Genomic DNA, 19,488 nt, shown 5'->3' with positions numbered 1-19,488 from the left:
TTTGAGTAATAGATAGTCAACGGACAGAAAAATAATCAGCAACTGTTTGATAGTTGGCTAATCATTTAAATAATTTTTCAAGCAGAACAAGTCAAACATTCCAGCCTCTAATGACAGAATTTAGTACTTCTTCTTTATGATATATTAATGTAAACTTCATATTTTAGGTTTTTTGGAATGTTTAACATTTAAAGATCTCACCTGTGGGCCTGTAAAGTGATGGGCATTGATAGGATTAATCACAAAAATAATCATCTGATTAATCGATAATGAAAAAAATAATTGTAAGTTGCATGCCTATTTCCATTTACAATGATAGGACAGTAAATGCTCCATTTTAAAAGCTAGAATTAGTTTTTTTTTCTTAATTAGTGACTTGAAGATGAAGAGCTGATTAAAATTGTTGTCAGTTAATCCCTTAGTTGATCAACAGGAAATTAATCTGGTTGTTTCAACACCACACAGCTCAGTTTGCCCTTTTAATTAATATTTCCATCAACAAAATTGAAAGGAAACTAGAAGTCTTGAAAGCCTCCCGTGACTCCAGCTGCATATCAACTACTGCCACATGGGATCATGACCTCAAGGTTCAAAAACTCTTCAGAGTATTTGGATTTACTGGAACCATCTGAAGTGTGCTGATGTAGCAGTTGGCATTGTGCACAAGCAACACAAAAGCAGTTTTACGACGCTGCCTTATCAGACTTTGGGGAGTCTTTGTGGTGCATTTTTCTGCTGTTCTGGTTGATAAGTGTGTGTGTTGGGAAACAGTGGCTTTTGGCAGGAATTGGCGACAATGCACGTACCATAAATACAGACATCATGCGTAGAAAGTGTATATACATTGGACAAGCATAACTAGGACAGGCCCACCCCCTCTCCTCTCACTTGTCTCCCGTGTTTCCTCTCTCCGTCTCCCTCCCTGTCCCACATACAGCCTGTTTACATACACGGAGACAATGTTAATTCTAGCAACAGAGAACTTTTCCCAGGGTGTTTATGTGGCCGATGAAGTTCCAGAGCCCAATAAAACTGCTCCGTGCTACTCATTTGCACACACTCACTAGCTGCTCTGCATGGAGGCTTGCTGGTTACCTAGGTAACCTGTTCATGAAGTACACAGTGTCTCCCCCTGGTTACCGCGGCTACCCCAGACCATAATATGTCAGGTAGTTGGAGTGCAGGATAAAGGATGTTAACACACACAGCAGCAGGCTGGTTGTGAGCTAGTTTGTTGTCCTCAGTGTTGATCAGAAACGAGGAAAGATGGTGTATCTTTTTATTTTTTAATTTTTTTTTTAAAAGAAAGATGAAAAGTAAAAAAAAAAAAGTCCTGTTGTTTGGAAAGTGGGAAACATATTTTCAAAGTTTTTCTCCCTGACAACAGTCTTGTTTAGCCTTCAAAGCTTGAATCAGCCAAGTATAAATTACAAAGACTTACAGGGGAGAAACATTTCACAATGAGATGACAACAATAGTCTCAAACAGATTTCTGCAGTGAACCAATTTAAACCCACTTTGTGACCCACTATTGTCTCCCAAAGTGGTCTTTAACAAACACCCACTTTGTGCTGATCTAGTCTGGACTCACCATTGTTCATTTAAACCCTCTTGGTGTTAACAAATTGTTACTCACAAGGATGTAGCGGAATCACTGCTGCCAGACACGTAATGGGTCCATGCTCATAGCTGATGAAGTGCTACAAGAGCTGCAGCAGCGGGAACTGAACTTAATGCTAACTGAGGCAGTAGCACTAGCTAGAAATAATACCAGCAGCCATAGTAGTAAATAGGAGTATAGTGGAATAGGACTATAGGAGTAGTAAATGACAGTTACTGTAGCATCACGGGAAGGTTCACAATTTTAGGTTTTAGTGAAATGTTTGAACATCTATCAAATGGATTATGAAATTTGGTACAGATATCCATGATGCCCAGAGGATGAATTGTAATAACTTTGGTGATCCTCTGACTTTTCATCTCACACCATCATCAGGTCAAAATTTCAAATGGTCCAATACTTACATTTCTGATCAAATTCCTGCAAAACAACTGACGCTCCCGCCACCCTCAGCTGTACTTTGTGTCCAGTGCAAATTACCATGCTAGCGTGCAATCATGCAAAACTAAGATTGTGAACATGATGAACATTATGCTGGCTAAACAAAAGCATGTTAGCATTTTCATTGTCAACATGTTAGCATCCTTACATAGCATTAATGTGACAGCACTACTGTGAATATATACAGCCTCACAGATCTGCTAGCATGGATGTCTCAACATTTATATGATTATTTAGCCAAAGTCCAAAATGAAACTCTTGGTTTTTACCAGGTAAAAGTGCATTGTAAATGGGAGTCTGTACACTTGGCTAAAGATTGATTGCCAGAGGACAAACACCTCTCTGTACTGTTTTGTTAGCAAGAAGTGAGTCTTTCCGCTGTGCAAAAAGACCAACAGAGTGATGACTGTTAGTCAGACAATCCAAACAACAATCTAGTATTCAAGCACTGACCAACAGCTAACGCCAGTGGATAGTGAATAATAGTTGAATCTTTCAGTTCCACTTATAAGACAAATTTTCAAGTGTTTTTTTTTTTTTTCTTAAAGTGGCTTCAAAATATTTGTCAGTTTCACAAATATGTGTTATTCTCTGCCTTTTTAAACAGGCATACAGGGGAATAAATGAAAACATGCTTGTAGACTGTGCTGAGATTCTCTGTCACATGATAAGGACAGTCATGCTCATTCCCTCCCTGCAGGAAGTAAAAGGGCATTTCTCTGAATCTACATGCTTATTTATACCGTGGTAAAGACTTATCTGAGGAGATTTTTTCCACTGAATGCAAGCTGTTATTGAGTTAATGCAAGCTATTTGGGGGAATTTCCACTGGATATAAGGGAACATTGTAGGAAATATTCCAATGACAACACTAACTGAGACACTGTTCAGAGGGAGTCTCTTACAGAGAGAAACACAAAGATTTTGAAACAGATTTAGAATTTGCTTATTGATTTTCTTGCTAAGAGTTTGATGAGAATATTGATAGCACTCTCATATGCGAAGTTACACCCAGCAGCTGGTTAGCTTAGAGCTTAGCATAAACACTGGAAACAGGGAAACGGTTAGCTTGGCTTTGTCTAAACTAAAGCTGCAGTGATTATGTGATGAATCAGTTGTCAACAGGAAATTAATGTGCACCTATTTTGATAGTCCATTACTTGTTTATGTCATGTCATCAAACAAAAATTGAGCTGCCTAGATGTGAAAATGTGTTGCTTTTTTGTGTCTTCAAAGTATAGTAAACTGAATATCTTTGGTTTTCTTTTCAGACAAAGCAAAGCATTTTAGAACATTCCCTTGGTCTTCAGGAAACTGTAATGGGTACATTTCACAGTTTTGTTGATGATTCATAGATGAAAACAATGATTAATTGATAGGAAAAATAATTGTCAGTGGCAGCCCTACTCCAACCATAATAACATCAGCACCTCTAAAGCTCACTAACAAACATGTTTTACATAGTTTGTTTAATCTGTCTACTTGTGGTTTTTGCACTATGATTTTTGAATGTAGCCATTTTCCAGTCTTTGTGCTTAGCCAGGCTAACCAGCTGCTAACTTTAGATTCATATTAATTAGTCAGACATGAGAGTGGTCGGTCGTCTCTTCTTGGCCGGGGCCTTGATCACTAAGGCAATGATGTATTTTTTTTCTGCCCGTTTGTATCTGGACTATACCCAATCACTTTGTATATTTGAATGAAAATGTGCTTATTTACATGTAGAACATCTACTCTGTTTTGCTACTCACAAGTTAAAGTCAGAATAGAGGTAAATAAATTAATTTATTCTCCCTCAAATTATGGATTTTTTGGTTGCTGGTGTTGAATGGACAAAAACTGATGTGATATATTCGTTGTCTAAAAATAGTGCCAGCTGTCCGCAACCAAACTGAGTGTCGTAGCCCAAAGTCAGCCGCACTAACCAGTGTGAACAGTGCGAGGAGAAGGTGTCATGGTCAACACACTCAGACACACACTCACACAGCTTGGGAGCCTCATGCCAAACCCCGACTGTGATTATGGCCCTTGAGTCAGTGGTTAGATACTTCAGGGATCCTGTGGCTTTTTTTCTGAGATGAATGAGCTGTTTATGTTTGTGTGTGCGCAGGCATGCACATATGGTCTGATGACACAGCTCAGTGGATTGCTGAACAGATACAGTATTCATCACATCCTGTTCTTTCATATTGGACACACAAACATGAAACACTGTTGTTAATAGTGTGGACAACCACTGAAACTGATTGTGCTAAAATTAGTCTGTGTGTGTGTGTGTACGTGTACTTTTGAGGACAGATTTCAGACTAAAGTCCAGTTAATTGGGCACAGCTTGTCCAATTGCAGACAAAAGCTGTGTCCCCAATTAGGAAAACACTGGGTTTTTTTGGATCAGTTCTTAGGGTTAGGTTAAGATTAGGTTATGGTTAGGGTTAGGCAAGTAGTGTTTAGGGTTAGAATAGCTCTCCAGGAAATGAATATAAGTCTATGTAATGTCTATCTGTGTAATCCCTGTGTCTTAGCCACCCAACACAGTCATTGTTCCATCCAAATACATACAACTAGGGTTGGGATAAATTGGATCTAATTCCAGTTTTCAAAATAACCAGATTTTTGTAAACATTTAGTTTGCAGATTGTCATTTATTAGTCAGGGCTGACAGTCGCTTTTGTTGGTAAAATGATAAGTGGCAGGGTACATCTTTTGTCAGTAAACTAAACTGACACTATAAACTGTTGGCTGGTTGATGTGCAGTGTCCTTACTTGCCCAACAATTATTTGTAAGGGGAAAGAAGTCATCTCTTTGTGAGACAGCTCTACAACTGCCATTGGACTCTGTGATTTTGTAGTTCAAAAGCACCAAGAGTGGCAACTCTTTTGTTTTAGGGACGTAGTCTAGTTATGTCACTTATACAGGAGGAGAATATTCCAGTTAAATAAATGGAAATCATATCTATATTTTAAGCTTATTAATTTCTTAGTTGTTATTCAAGACAACCAGTATCTGAATCAAGTAGCTTGTAAAACATAAGGTGCAAAATTAAGTAGGCTACAACCTTAACAACAAAAAAATGATTATTTTTATAACTTCAGTCAACTGCTAGTTGACTCTAATGGCATTTCTAATCTATAAGGGATTTGAAAAGATTTAGACATCAAACTCAAACACTATATGCAACCCTCTTTACTAGGGCAGGACTTTATCAATACTAATATTCTTATCAATACTCAATACAGAAAATTCAGAGAAAGAATTTAATTTATTTATACACAGCAATGTTTATTGTTTATTTTAGGAAATATGGTAGACTGGTGCTTAACTCTATAGCCTCGTTGCTTGTGTGTGAGCTGCAGGGAGACTGTTGTTTGATAGTTGATCTGGCCAGTATTTGAAATTTGACATAAACATTTGACATAAAAAAAAAAAAACTAAATATTGATACTTTATATTGTATTGTGCTGAAGTAGGAGATTTCAGTATTGTAAAAACACTAGTATAAAGCGTGACTCTTATTTATAAGTGTGCGTGTGTATTTTGGCAGAATCATAGTTAAGTTGATAGAGTCATGGATAAAGCTTAAATGCCAAAGATTTTTTTGTTCCTTTTCTGCTCATCACTGTTTTATATAATTGCAAACTGAATAAAAAACACACAAGGACTTCACCTTGTGGTCCAGTCAACTGAGATGGGCATTTTTGCCATTTACTAACAATTTTTTACAACTAATCGATTCATTGAGGAAATCATCAGCAGATTATTTGAGAAAGAAAATCATTGTTATTTGCAGCCCTAAAGAGTAGCTGCACATTCTCAATGCACTCTGAATTGAGTGTATGTTTGTGGGTGTGTGTGTGTGTAGCCGCCAAACCTGATTATTTTGTGATGTCATCCTGAAACACATCTGGCCACTCAGACTCGGGACTGAGGATTGTTTAATGAAACAGGCTCTCACAGTTCTGTCCTTAAAAACAGGGTTTCCTCTGTTGTGCGCTTTTAGGATCAGATTGTGACCCAGGAAATCCGCTGGGAGACCTTCAGTGTCAGATGGTTGACCCCACAAAATGACCCTGGTCAAGATTAGGGCTGTGACAAGGAGGGTCAGACTTGGGGTGAGGCAAGCTAATGAGTCCCGATCAAAGTCGCAGTCTGACATTTACAAACAAACCTGAGAGCAAGTATGTGGGAGTATTCAGCAGTAACTTGGAAGTAGTTAACAGCAGTCATTTGAAACATAATACAGTATTCACAGTCTTTACTAATTGTGTAAACAAGGTGTCTCTGAGACATTTTTTCATGCAAAAATAAAGACTTGACCTTTGTTGTAACTGGAGCTGCCACATAAAACTGGATTCAGCTTTTTTCAAAATGAAGGCCCAATTGTGATTCAAATCTTCATTTCCTCAATCACTATACATTTCCAAAAATTCCCAGCTGCGTTTCAATTTTGTGTCTCGGAATCAGAGTTGCATGTTTCATTCAAGCATCCTTACTACGTTAACTTCTTGTGTTTTTGAGATGTTCCAGTTTATTGTTGGAATAAACGGGTATTTATTTTTAAAATGAATTTTTTTTTGGTGTTACGTTTTTGTGTTCTGACACCCATGTGCAAGCTTAGCCCTGCAAACTAAAAGATTAACCTCACTTGGCAAGTATAAACAACTAAGTATGATAATTGGAGAACAATGTTGAGTGTCAGGATCATTCTGTTCACTTCTGATCTTTGGACAGAGACTGATTTGTATTTGAGTCAGTGGATTTGTTGGCCTGGTTGAGACTGTTTGAGAATATTTCAGTGAGACGAGCTGTGCTGAGCTGCTGAACTAAGCAGTTTAAGTTGAACAACAACATGTTTGCAATACAACAGACTAGTCAACCAAGCGAGTGCAGGCCCAGTCTGCCTGTCTCTCTGCCTCTCTCGTCTAACCAGTCTGTCAGGGTGTGTGTGAAGCAGAGGGGACGTAAGACAATAGAGTGGATCATGTTGCTATGAAACCTGACTACCTAGCCACAGACAGGAGTGCCCAGGTGTGTGTGTGTGTGTGTGTGTGTGTGTGTGTGTGTGTGTGTGTGTGTGTGTGTTTTCCACACACAGGTATTAAATATAGCTGGAATGTCCTGGAGTCAAACCCTTGGTTTTGGGAATGGATGTCAGTGGAACTTGGATCGACTCACCAGTTATTAATGCTGTCTGCAAATCCTTGAAAGATTTACCATTATTTTCATATATAATTTCCCTGATTAAAGGTGATAATGTCTTTGTTATGGTTAATTGTTGCCTCATGGGCCCGACACAAGATGTGATTCCCGTGAATCCGGGCATGTAACCTGCGTTTGATGCTTGATGTTTTGGAATTTAATGCTGGTACACGTTTACTTACATTTCTTTTGCAGACAGAGCTAATACTGGTGGACGAATGAGACAGCTGTTTACTGCTGAGAAATTAAAAGTGTACAATTGGGGAAAAAAAATATGTAATATACAAGAGTGAAAATGTCTTTGACTGGGACATTTTTTGGCACTATTCAAAGTTTTAAGCAAATAGTATTAGTAAAATCTTTGTAATATTTCTTGCGTCTAAGCTAAGATTGTAGCAGTTCTGGGACAACAGTTTTTCACCAGCTGCTACAGGTAACACAGTCTATATCAGAGATTACTTGCCAATGTGATGTCTTTGGCACATCAGGTGGCACGATTTGACAGTTTTTCCCTACGTCACCTACTGTGTGTCCTTCCCTGTCATGACTGTTCATTACTTCTGTACTTTTGTAGTAGGTATTCCTTCTTGTTGCATTTTTTTTTTTTATTGTATATCTCCACTCAAATTTAAATAAAGATGTTAGGGCTAAAGGTGAAGAAGTAACTCAGGCTTATAGTCAAGCGAAATAGTGATCATTAGCAGGAATTGTTGTCTTTTACCTTAATGAAGCACATTAGCCTAACTGTATAGAATTGTTTATTGTTCTGTTTGTAAGACAGCCAGGGGGGGAGATGATGTGAGTATGTATGCATGGCTGTGCTTATTGTGGTAAAGGAGGTCAGATGATGGAGTCACTGTCAGCCATGTGTATTATCTACACATGACACACACATGTGCACTCTGTCTTCCTGCATACTGCTCTCCCCTCTCTTCGTCTTTCCAGTCAGCAAAAAATTCGTTATGCATTGACTAACATGTGACTGATTAAAGTGTGACTGTCACTAATTTATGGTTGCATCGTTAACATGGAAAAGGCAGCGACTTCTTTAAAGTTTTGTCCTTGGCTCCTTCTGAAACCTGAGTGAAGCGTGAACCAACACCACAGAATTGTCAGAAAAGCTTTTTATTTTACTTCCCTGAATATCAGTACATTGTTTGTTAAGGTGTAAAAAAAAGATTAAAATATAGTTTGGTTCTACAGTGATTTGAGGTGGTGAAGTACATTTTGTCTCTAGGTAACATTTGCTTGATGAATCTTGCTGAGATAGGGCCACTGTAATGGTTATTTAGTGGAACAGAGTCCTACTATGCCCGGATTGGGGTAATGTTTGACTGACCTGCCTCTGACTCAGACACAGACACCACCTGATGGGTCTTGTCTGTGTTCATTCAAAGATTCCCGACTTGCTTAACGAAGCTTGAGGTAAGCTATCCCAGAAACTGCTAAATGCTGAGGTTGTAGAATAATATTTCTTCTGCATGAATCTTTTTTTTTTTTTTTTTTGACAGCAAAAGCTACCATGTGGTGACAAGCTTCTGACCAGAGTAGGGCTGCAACTGACAATTATTCAATTATTTTTATACTCAGTCAATTCCTCAGTCTATTAATGTAAAAAAAAAAAATGGCCAGCACAATTTCCTAAAGTTCAAAGTTCAATTGCTAGATCTCAAACAAATTCTCTTTTCAGTGATTATAAGGGTGGAAAAAATGCATGAAATCAAGAAGCTGAAACTACAGAATTATTTGGTCTTTTTGTTAAGACTTTAAAATGATTAATCAATCACTAAAATAGTTATCAATGAGTATTCTTTCAAGAAATTAATTGACTATTTCAGTTCTACACCAATGTGACATAGATTTTTGCTTTTGAAAATACTTTTCTGTTTTTCATGTGTGCCGGCTTTGTTTGTTACAAAAGTGAAAAACAGTGGAGTTGACCATCGTTGACATTTTCACCCAACATCTGTTCCAACTTTCCAGTTGCCAATCAGTGTTTCGGTGTCGAAACCGAGTCAGTGTTAAAACTGATGCAGCGTCTGTGCTTCAGGTATTTATTAGCAGTTGCAATGCTTTTTCCATCTGCGTTCTTTTTGAGTTTTAGGAAAGAGTTTTGATGTTTTCCCCTGAGCTGTGTTTGCTGGCACACAATGAGCACAGGTTCCTGTTAAATTGCCTCTTGGGCCAGTGATTGGACAAAGTGTTTGACTGGTCCACCCACTGAAACAAATGAAAGCATGCATTCCAGTGCAGACTGTCAAGGGAGATTACTAGAATACAAGATTTTCAGGCGTTATACGGCCTCATAGCTTTGATTTTGATAAGATACAAGATATCTGTGACTGTTATCTGAAACATATGAATAGTTTTCCCCTTAAACCACTACACAGCTGTTATTGAGGTGTGAATCAGTGCACTCTGTTCGAGATAATCATTTAACTCAACAGTAAATAATACACAAACTGGAAAACAAAATCTAGAGCTATTGCATAACAGGAAGAAACACCCATTTATTCACGTCAACTGAACCATTCGAACTTTTGTAAACGAACACAAATATGACAATAATTTAAACACCTTACAGGAACCCATTTGGCTCCACTGGTGTACTCAAGGATGCATGGAGTCATAGGGTGACTGTCTGCAGGAGTGAAGCCGCTCCCTGGCTCGGAGCTGGACTGTGATCCATGATGTGATCACTCTCTGATTCATTTTAATCCGCTGAAATTATGTTTAATTTGAAGAGCTATGAATCACATGTTTCCTGTACAGTTTGTGTGGTTTGCGAGGTTGGTGTGTGTTTGTGTAGGGCTACAGTCATGCAGTAGTTTCTGTTTCCGCAGGGGAAAGAAAGAAACATGAAAATAGTTCCTGCAAGGCAGAAAAAAAGTGTGTGTGTGTTTACAGGGTGTGGCTTAAAATAGTGTAAATAGCTCATTGAGACAGATCTTTACAATGAAGTAATTCAATCACCAACACGGCTACAAACATGCGTCATGTCAGGTTTAGAGCCAGATAGCTGCATTTAACAGCTATAAAATGGGCATTTAGCACTTATGGGAACTTCCAAAGATTATCTGAGTCTATATTGCAAGTGCAAACACCACAAAATAGAAGTACAATTGTTTAATTTTAGGGCTGCAACTAATGATTTTTATTATTCAGTGATCTTCTTTTTTTAATAATCATCTATTCCTTTAGTCTATAAAACATCAGAAAATTGTGTATAAATAATGCCTGTCAAGATTTCCTGGAGGCTAAAATAGTTTTTTTTCTTCTTTTTTTTTTTTGGAGCAACGGTCACATAGAAGTTAGTGTGTTATTACACAGAGAAAAGCAGCTGTTTTTGAGGTTTGTTTTGGAGTAACAATACCAAACATTTGCTTCTCATATGTGTGGAATTAATGTTTTTCTTTGTTGCATATCACTAAACTGAATATCTTTTGGATTTTGGACTATTGATTGGACAAAAAAGATGAAGATGAAGATGTCGCCTTGCTCACTCATGACAGGCTTTTTTTAAATAATGGTTGAACATCTTAATGACAAAATAACTAGTCGATTAATCAGGAAAATAATCTGCAGATTAATTGCTAATGAAACTAAAGTTATATGCAGCCCTATTTTCAGCTCTAAACAAAGTCTGAAGAACAACAGTAAGCGGCATTGACATGAGGAACAGTGGTCATGAGTTGAAAATCACAATTTCAGAAAATTTCCAATAAACATAACGGAGAAACACGGCTTAATGCAAACTTAACTCATGCTGCAGCTTCTTTTTGCAGCAAAAACCTTCCAGCCAATAGAACAGTTTTTGCTGATTACTATGAAGTAGCCACATTTAAGTCTAGAGTGAACATTTTAATTCAGGTTAGAAGTAGGTGTAAATCTATATTTGTACATTTTAACTGCTGCTCTGTTGGTTTCACACTAGGAAGCTGTGTAGGAGAGCAAGTGAAGGAATGTGAAGAGCTGCAGGTGCTCATGTAGGTCAGGCATTTATCAAACCCTCTAACACACAGAATTAGGCTAATGGGATTGAAGGGCTCCCCATTGAAAGCTCTCCAGAGAATCTGTGATGAAAACACAGTAATATTAAGGCTAAAACCTGCAGAAGGTGGTTTGTAAAACAGCCGAAGAAACTGGCTGTTCCTCCTGCCTGCACACAAGTGAGGGGGGGTTGAAGTCCACAGTGTGCCAGTGCTCCTGTCTGTTTTGCCCATAGATGGCAATTGGAGACTTTTCAACACAACAACCTTTTAGCATCAAATCCAAGTCTATTCAAATCCAGATGCTCTCAACAAAGAAGAAGTAAAGCATGTGTGTGTATGTGTGTCTGTAATCTACACAGGTATAAACTATGTGTACTTACCTCCTGGTGCTTTGGCCTCTGCTCACAGTCCAAATAGATCCAGGTTGACTCTTTCAGCTCTGACTAAAATTGCTTATTTGGTCTGACCAACAGTTCAAAACCAAACATACTAGCTTCGATGAATTGTCGAAAAATATAAATACCACATAAACTTTGAGAATGCAGTGTTGGCATAAAAGTTTTTATATATTGATGTCAGGGTTAAAAGAGTGTATAATGTGAGATGACTTTCCTCCTTCCTTTTTATACAGTGGTAACTATCCTTAATATCCTTCTCTAGAGCCATTAGGCCATTGTTGGAAATGTTGTAAATCAGTGAGAAGACTACTTTGTAGTAATATCAGTTTTTCTATGATTCTTGAATTAATGTGATGAAGTCCTTGGATTTGTCGTGTATTTTGTTACCTGGACGAGCCAAACACATACATTCCTGTTTGCAATTCATCCATTAACGATTTCTTTCTTTCTAACGAATTTCCTGTGTATGTATTATTCTGGTGTCATGATATGAAATTAAATATACTGTGACAGAGCATTTTATCCATGTTTCCCACCCATTGCTTGAGATCCGCTAACCTGAACAGAAAATATCAACTAAAGTAGCTTGAAATGCCTGTTAGAAAATACAAATGCCAGTCCAGTTAGGGCTGTATGATGTGTTCAATGTCTGTCATAACAGTCTCCTTAACTATGTCGAGTCGCCGCCGTTTTCAGCACGTGACTCAGAATGGTTAGACATCACATTTATGACGGATAGACTCTTAAAGGACTCTGCACACTGATTTTAGCTAATGGCTTGTGTTTGTTGAAGAGGTTTTATCTTTGGCTGTGATATATAAAGATGTGGAAGTCGAATGAACAGTGTGTGGATTCAACTGCCCCTTCCGCAGAGTTAACACTGGCTAACAGCTGTCTGCAGATATCAGGCTGATGTCTTGTCAACACAAACAGTGCAGGTGGATTAGTGAGCAGACTTTCTCTTTCTGCCCTGTCTGTGCTCACAGGGATCTTTAAAGTAGATGTGTGGATGTCCAGGATAAATTCTGAGAAATGCTACAGACAACATTGGTATTTATCTGATGTAAATGAATCATCATAATTAATCAAAATCAAAATGAATCGATTCTAAACTTTGTGAATCAAAATCAAACCAAACTGGGAGATCAGTGCATATATCCAGGCTCACCGGTCAGGGCAGGTGATATTAAAATCAACCAAACTCCCCCAGAGAAATAACCCACGTCCAAACAGGGCTTTAGACAAAATGAATGTTCATCACACAGATGCACGCCTGTTCTCCTGTCCAATTTTCTTCCTACTTTCCTCTTGTTTTTCTTACCTCCCCTTTCAAAATCTCTCTCCAAATGCCAATCTTCTCCTCCCTAGCACTCCCGCTTCAACCTCCAGCGCACATACACACACACACACGCACACGCACACGCACACGCACACACACACGCACACACACAAAAAGCCGGTCTCCTCTCCCCTATCACATTCTTGGAAGAGACTTTTTTTTCTGGTTGTTTTCGAGGAAGATGAAAACAGTTGCAGCAAAAACACACACACACCCACACAAACACACACTGCAGACTGAGCCTGGGGATCTTCGTACTGATGCCAGTGTTTCAGACAAGTTGACATTTCCCACCCAGTCTTTGTCGTGTGTGTGTGTGTGCGCGTACATGTGCGCGCATGTGTGCGTGTGCGTGCGCATGCTCTCTGCTCTGGAATGCACAGTGTGTAATTAGTCTATTGTCCTAGCAGCATTTTCTATGCTAATTAACCTTGCCTTCTCCCATGGAATGCACCCAGGATGTCTGGCTCTCTCATTGGCTGGGGAGGGGCTGTCTAGCCGTCTGATTGGTTATCAGGGTGTTTCCACAGTGGAATCCCTGCACAGGGCGTCTTCAGCCCTCCTCGTCTGGGAGCTAAATGACTAATTTATTCTCTTACCCTGCGATTGAAGCTCATTAAAGCAGAGCAGTGGCTTTGTCGGTGGGAAACGCAGCAGAAACAGACCTGTGACCCATTTTCTGGTTTGAATCTGGGCAGGAAACAAATTTTCTTTTTTCCACTGTCCACAGTGGCATGTGTCCAATTAGGCATGTGCCGACAAAAAATTATATAGTGTCGATGTAATGGCTAAGACTAGTGTGTGGAGTGCAACTGATACTGGACTTTCAAGGCTGATATTGATATTTAAAAGATTGCAATAAGAGACACCAGTATATCTGTAATAAAATAATGTAACAGCCTGAGTGAAAAAAAATTGACATTTATTTATTTGTTTATTTTTACATTTAATGCATTCAATAACAAATCTTTAACAACACACTGAAAAGTCAAGTTTTTATTAAGTAAATACTTTCTACCTATTTAAAATCAATGACTTCAAACAATGCATAAAAAGTCTCCACTGTCTGCTTCATCCATCTCTAGTTCTCCTGTACTGAGAATTCCTCCATGGCAATGGTTGCTGCTTTGAAGACAGATATTGTGATAATATAAACATGCAACTCTCATCAACAGACAGACTGAACATGTTAATGTTTGTTCGGGGTCTTACTCACGATGTGGGAAAGATGAAGGGTGAGATTAGCTGATGGATACAGATATTAAACCAGATTGTCATTGCATTACCAGTCAACTTGCGTTCAAACCTCTGGTCTGAGCTCTCGCTGGTGACTGAAAGAATGAGGCTGACTGGCTATGTACACCTGTATCTGCTATGATAATAAGCCTTTTTCACAGCAGACATTTTGACTTGCCAGAACAGGAAAAGCAATGGTGTTAATAATCACAGTGATGCGCAATTTCAGGACATGGAATTGGCTAAATTGAATTCAGTCTTCATTAATTTTGATACTTATACTGCTTTTCCTACTGTGATATTTCAAAAATGTTCAGTATAGAGAGCCTCAAACTACCATCAGCATTTGCATTTGAGTCTTTTGACAAAGCCTCAATGTGGAATATATGCCATTCAACCTTGTTTCCTTAATTGGTCTTAAATTCATTAAAATGTAGAATTTCTGGTCATTTCTGTAATGAAATGTATTTTTATATATTTATGTGTAATTGTATTGTAGTTCAGTAATTTCAAACCAAATGTATTGTGATAGAGGGCCCAGTCTTACTGTTTTGTTTGTGATGGCATCCCTTCCTGTGATTGTGACGATTATATGACAGGATGTTGTGTTACTGCCTCTGATAACATGGCTATCGCTGCACCTTTCTGTGCTAATCAGAGCTCAGCTGATATGAGGTCCGTTTTTCTTTTATCTCCACCAATTTTCACCCATGTCCATTTGCTGGTTTGTTTGTTTGTTTGTGTGTTTGTTTATTTGTTTACAGGATTTTCACTGATCTTGATGGAGGGATGGGGCATGGGCCAGGAAAGAAATCATTAAATTTTGGAACAGATCCAGATCTTGAATCCGTATTTGTTCATTTTGTGCTAATCCCTTCTAATGAAAAATGGTGGGAAATGGTGCTGGAGCCAAACATGTAGTCCTGTTGTATTCAGCATTTTTAAAATGTCATTTATCTTGTACATAGCAAGTTTGTTAGTGGTACAAGTGTTTCCTTTATTAAGCCCACGTTAAGGTGTGGACTTGTATTTTTTAAAGAATTGATAGATTATTTTGTTATTGGCAGCTTTGTTTTATTAATTGCAAAAACTGGCTACCTGGCTACCAGGTAGCTACCAGGCTTATTTGTCTATGCTGAAGGTTACATTTGGAACCAAGAGTGCAGGATTTATTGAGGTGGGAACCAAATTTTAATTATGCGTAGGCCTGCTTGTCTGCTTGACTCACATGTGATTGGTTATATAGGAAGATAACGGATAGTTATTGTATCAGCGGTAACTGGTGCCCTTGGTATTTCATAGTAGAGTAGGAGATTTGAATGTGGTCTGCACTCAGTAACCCACGCTGTTGCAGCACCTGCAGTGTCTGTCTGACACTGACACTTTCCACTCAGAGAATCCAGTATCTCATTTTCTCTGACATTTTAGCTCCCAGAATTGGTCAGCTATGCTGTAACCCTCATCATCATTCTCATCCTCCTACTGTTTTTCCTGCGAGCCGAGAAACCCAGAGCCCAAAGATGTTGTCATTTCTCCATTGAGCCAGTCTGTGTTCAGTTTGCCACAAACTACAGGATGAGCTCATACTCTATTACTTATTCATGGACACCGTCACACAGGCTGACGCAACCACAGGCGGACACGCTGGCTATAAGGAGCTGGACAGGGATGGATGCAGACCTGGCTGGTAACAGACAGGCTAGCAGGCATTTACCAGTGACCAGTGAAGCAGGATGTCAGATAATGACAGAACAAAAACAAGCCATGCAAGTATCCTGCTGAGCAGCTGCTTATCTCTGTTGCTGTTGCTCATCTTGGCTGCATCTTTTTGGGCTAAATTTGCTGTTTGAAATACAAAAATGCTTGAAAATTGGCAGCTTGACACTTACTAATTGTCTGCACCACAGAGTTTTTTTAAAATGTGTTTCTCGCTGATGAATCTGGCATTAGGAAGCTCTTAATTCTGCCAGTCCATGTTTCACCCCGTCACAGTTTAGTTTTAACATGCTGGACTCCCTTTGTTTGTCTCAGTGGTTGCACTTAGTCAGCATACGTCTTTAACTGAAGGCTGTTCTTGGACTGCAGGCGCTGTCTTGTTTTCCATTTTTGAATCACTTTCTTCTCCCACATCACAATGGAAATATGACCCGGAGTCACGGGCTTCAGTGCTTCACTTAGTGTGGGCTTCAAGGACAGTGGTTGCATAAATTAAATAGCAAAAAGACTATGACTTAATGAGTGAATGCAAACAGGGTTATTGCTAATTTTCAGAGACATTTTTCAGCCCTCAGTTTTAGTTTCACAGAAATTTAAATTTTACACTAAACGGCTACATTTCTGAAACACATAATCAAATATTCAACAATATAAATATAGAAATCATAGAAGAATTATATACAAAGCAGTGACATCATGACCAAAATAAAACTCGTAGATAAATCCTGTGTCCTTCTCTTTCTATACATGATATTTTTGTCAGTGGGGGTTCAGCATCTTGCTCAAATGCTTACCAGCACAGGTGACCAAACCCTGGTCCTCAGTAATAGACATTGCTAAAAAAAAAATATATATATTTTTTGCCAGTATTGCTAATCTACTCACCCCTACTAACAAGTAGTCTCTATACTCACCCTCCACTTACACAATAAGGTGCCTAGAGTTTAAAAGCACCATGCTGCTCAGCAGTGCTGTTTAAAAGCCTCCCTGCTGTCTTTGTGTTTGAAGAAAATGATAACTGAACGAACAAGGAGGTCAGCTGTCTCACGCTGTCTCGTATTTCCCATGGTGACCCTTATTTGCTCCGGTCCAGGCCTTGGTTTGTGTTGACACAGGCACAGAAAGGCAGAGAGAAGCACACAGAGTGGTAGCTAGGGCACAACACTTGATGGATATCATGATTTCAGCGCCCACAGTTAAAAAGAATAGGACATTGGCTCATGTCCACCTTTTAGATTATGCTGTGTGAAACTGAGAACAGTCAACATACAGGCACTAATGAACCACACGTGTGTCACAATGCAGACATGGCTTGGGATCCATTTGTGTTTTTCATATATGAAAGCCAAAAAATTCCATGTATTATTTTTGTGTATTGCAGCTTGTTTTCAGCAACTTTATATCAATTTGTGATTATTTCTGAAAGTGGTGTTGTGTCTTGGTTGGCCTGAAGATCAGCATGTGGGCTTATAAACTGGGAAGATGAAAATTTGGAGAATTCAGGGTTAAGAAGAAAATGAGCGCCTCGTGCCCCTCCCATATTACTACCACTGTGGTGTCCTCAAACAAAGCATTTAAATGACCAGCAACCGCTGCACCGGGCGACAGATAAGACTGTTTGTGCTGGGCAGGTTCAAGGTGTGAATGTGTCCGAGTGTGAATCAGAGCGCTGCTGAAAACGAACAATTGTGCGTGGTGAACATACCCTGAATGAATAAAGTTTAAAAAAATTCTTTGGTGGGTTGGGCCTAAAGATTGCATACACTCAGACTTTGGGACTTTTTGCATTTTACCCCGTTCACTACTAATTTGTACACACTTTCATATCGCAGCAAGTGATTTTACAAAGCATGCAGGTTTCAGTTGACATCAACTTAAATGCCTTAAGACATAAACATAGTGAAAAGCATATTGCGAAACTGGTCATTTTTTGCTTTAGAAATGCTGCTCAGCAACAAAATGTCAGATGGTGTGTCCTTGAATTAACCAATATGGAGGTTAAAGAACAGTCCCTGCCAGCAACTGCATTAACCACACTGTGATAAGATAAGTTTGACCAAAAATGAAAGATGGTTATTTCAGTCAAAGTGCAAGTCTCTGCCTGACTGAATTTTCATTTCATCCAGTAATCTGGGAAAATGGTTCACAATAATTGAAGTTAGTAGGATAAAACATTAAAAAATACACTTTAGAAATACACATGGCTTTGTATGTTAGCATTTACATTGAGGCAGAGGATGTATTTTTACATAAAATGTGCTCACTGACGCTTAGAGGAATGAATGAAGTGATAAATTCATCATTTTGACCCTTTACCCTAAACTACATCAAATTCTGCCTGGAACACACACAGAACATGGTAGGAAGAGGGTGGAGTATGTTTGTTGTCAGTACAAATGGACATCTGACAACAAATATAATCCCTTGTGTGTGTGTGTGTTCAGGGAGCTATAAATGATCGTGTTCTTCCAGTTGAGCAGAGCCATTGTTGCCAGTCTAACCTGACGCAAACAATCTGACACCAAGAGCACAGAGATGTGTTGTTGTCATAAAGAATAAGTGATTCACTTAATCGCCATGTCACGATGCTGTTGCCAAATTAGAATGATTTTAAAAGTAGAAATAAAAATTACTTGAAATAAAACCACAGCATCACTTGAGCCCCATGGAAATGGCATTAACATTACACGGGGAGGTGGGGAATAAAAGGTTCTCTATGCTCCCCTGTAATTTAATTCATCGTCGTGGACAGGATTTTAACCAGGAAATTACAGGATATGCTCTGTAATAGATGTGGATATTCAGCAGGACAAATCCAAAAGAGAAAGACAAAAGTCTCCCCAAGGGGACACGAGAGTTGATAGGGAAGCGTGGAGGGAGAGATGTCAGGCAAAGATACTGTAGGGTGAGTCAAAGATACTTGCTGCAGAACTTGCTTAAGATTTATCTAATTTTTAAGTTTACTTCAGTCTCAAAGTAATCCAGTGATCTTTGTCTGTACATCCATGGGCATATTGCAAACAGGAACTGCTAATAGCTTAACTCGGCATACTTTTGATGGTGGCAATTCATCAAAATGTGAACAAATAAAGGCTAAAAACTGGGGCTCAAATGAGAGTACCAGTACCTACCAGTAGCTAACATTACAACAGGACATTTGATGATTTCTTGCTCTCCCGATTGCTTTAACAAAATGCCCTCTTATTGGTTCCCAAATAGGTCTACATGTTTCCATCTGTCAGTTTAGGAAAAGACAATACAAATTTCATACTGATCTGATAAAAAAAAAAAAAATAAATAGGACAAGCTGCTCTTCACATGGGAAAAAAACTCCTGATCAAAATGCCAATGATCTTGAAGTCTGAAGGGATGAAGGAGGAATAAGAGAGGGGAGGAGAGGAAAACAAATTTTTATTTTCAGTTTTTCCATGGCTTTTTTTTCCATCTTTTAGCATTTACATGTAATTTATGGAGATCATGAACTGTATCGGGGAAGCTCATTTTCCATCTTGGCGCTGTTTTGTCGTCATATTTATCTTGCTGTAATT

The 19,488-nt window shown here is 38.7% G+C and overlaps 1 protein-coding gene across 3 annotated transcripts in view; it reads left to right on the top strand.

Moving 5' to 3' along the window:
• fnbp1l (formin binding protein 1 like) overlaps nt 1-19,488 on the top strand; it is a 54,507-nt gene that overhangs the window by 8,448 nt on the left and 26,571 nt on the right. The gene's annotated exons all lie outside the window — the stretch shown is intronic.

This window comes from Seriola dumerili, unplaced genomic scaffold (assembly GCF_002260705.1).
Source record: "Seriola dumerili isolate Sdu_G_001 unplaced genomic scaffold, Sdu_1.0 BDQW01000002.1, whole genome shotgun sequence".
Classification (NCBI taxonomy): domain Eukaryota; kingdom Metazoa; phylum Chordata; class Actinopteri; order Carangiformes; family Carangidae; genus Seriola; species Seriola dumerili.
This window is presented reverse-complemented; position numbering and strand designations above follow the sequence as displayed.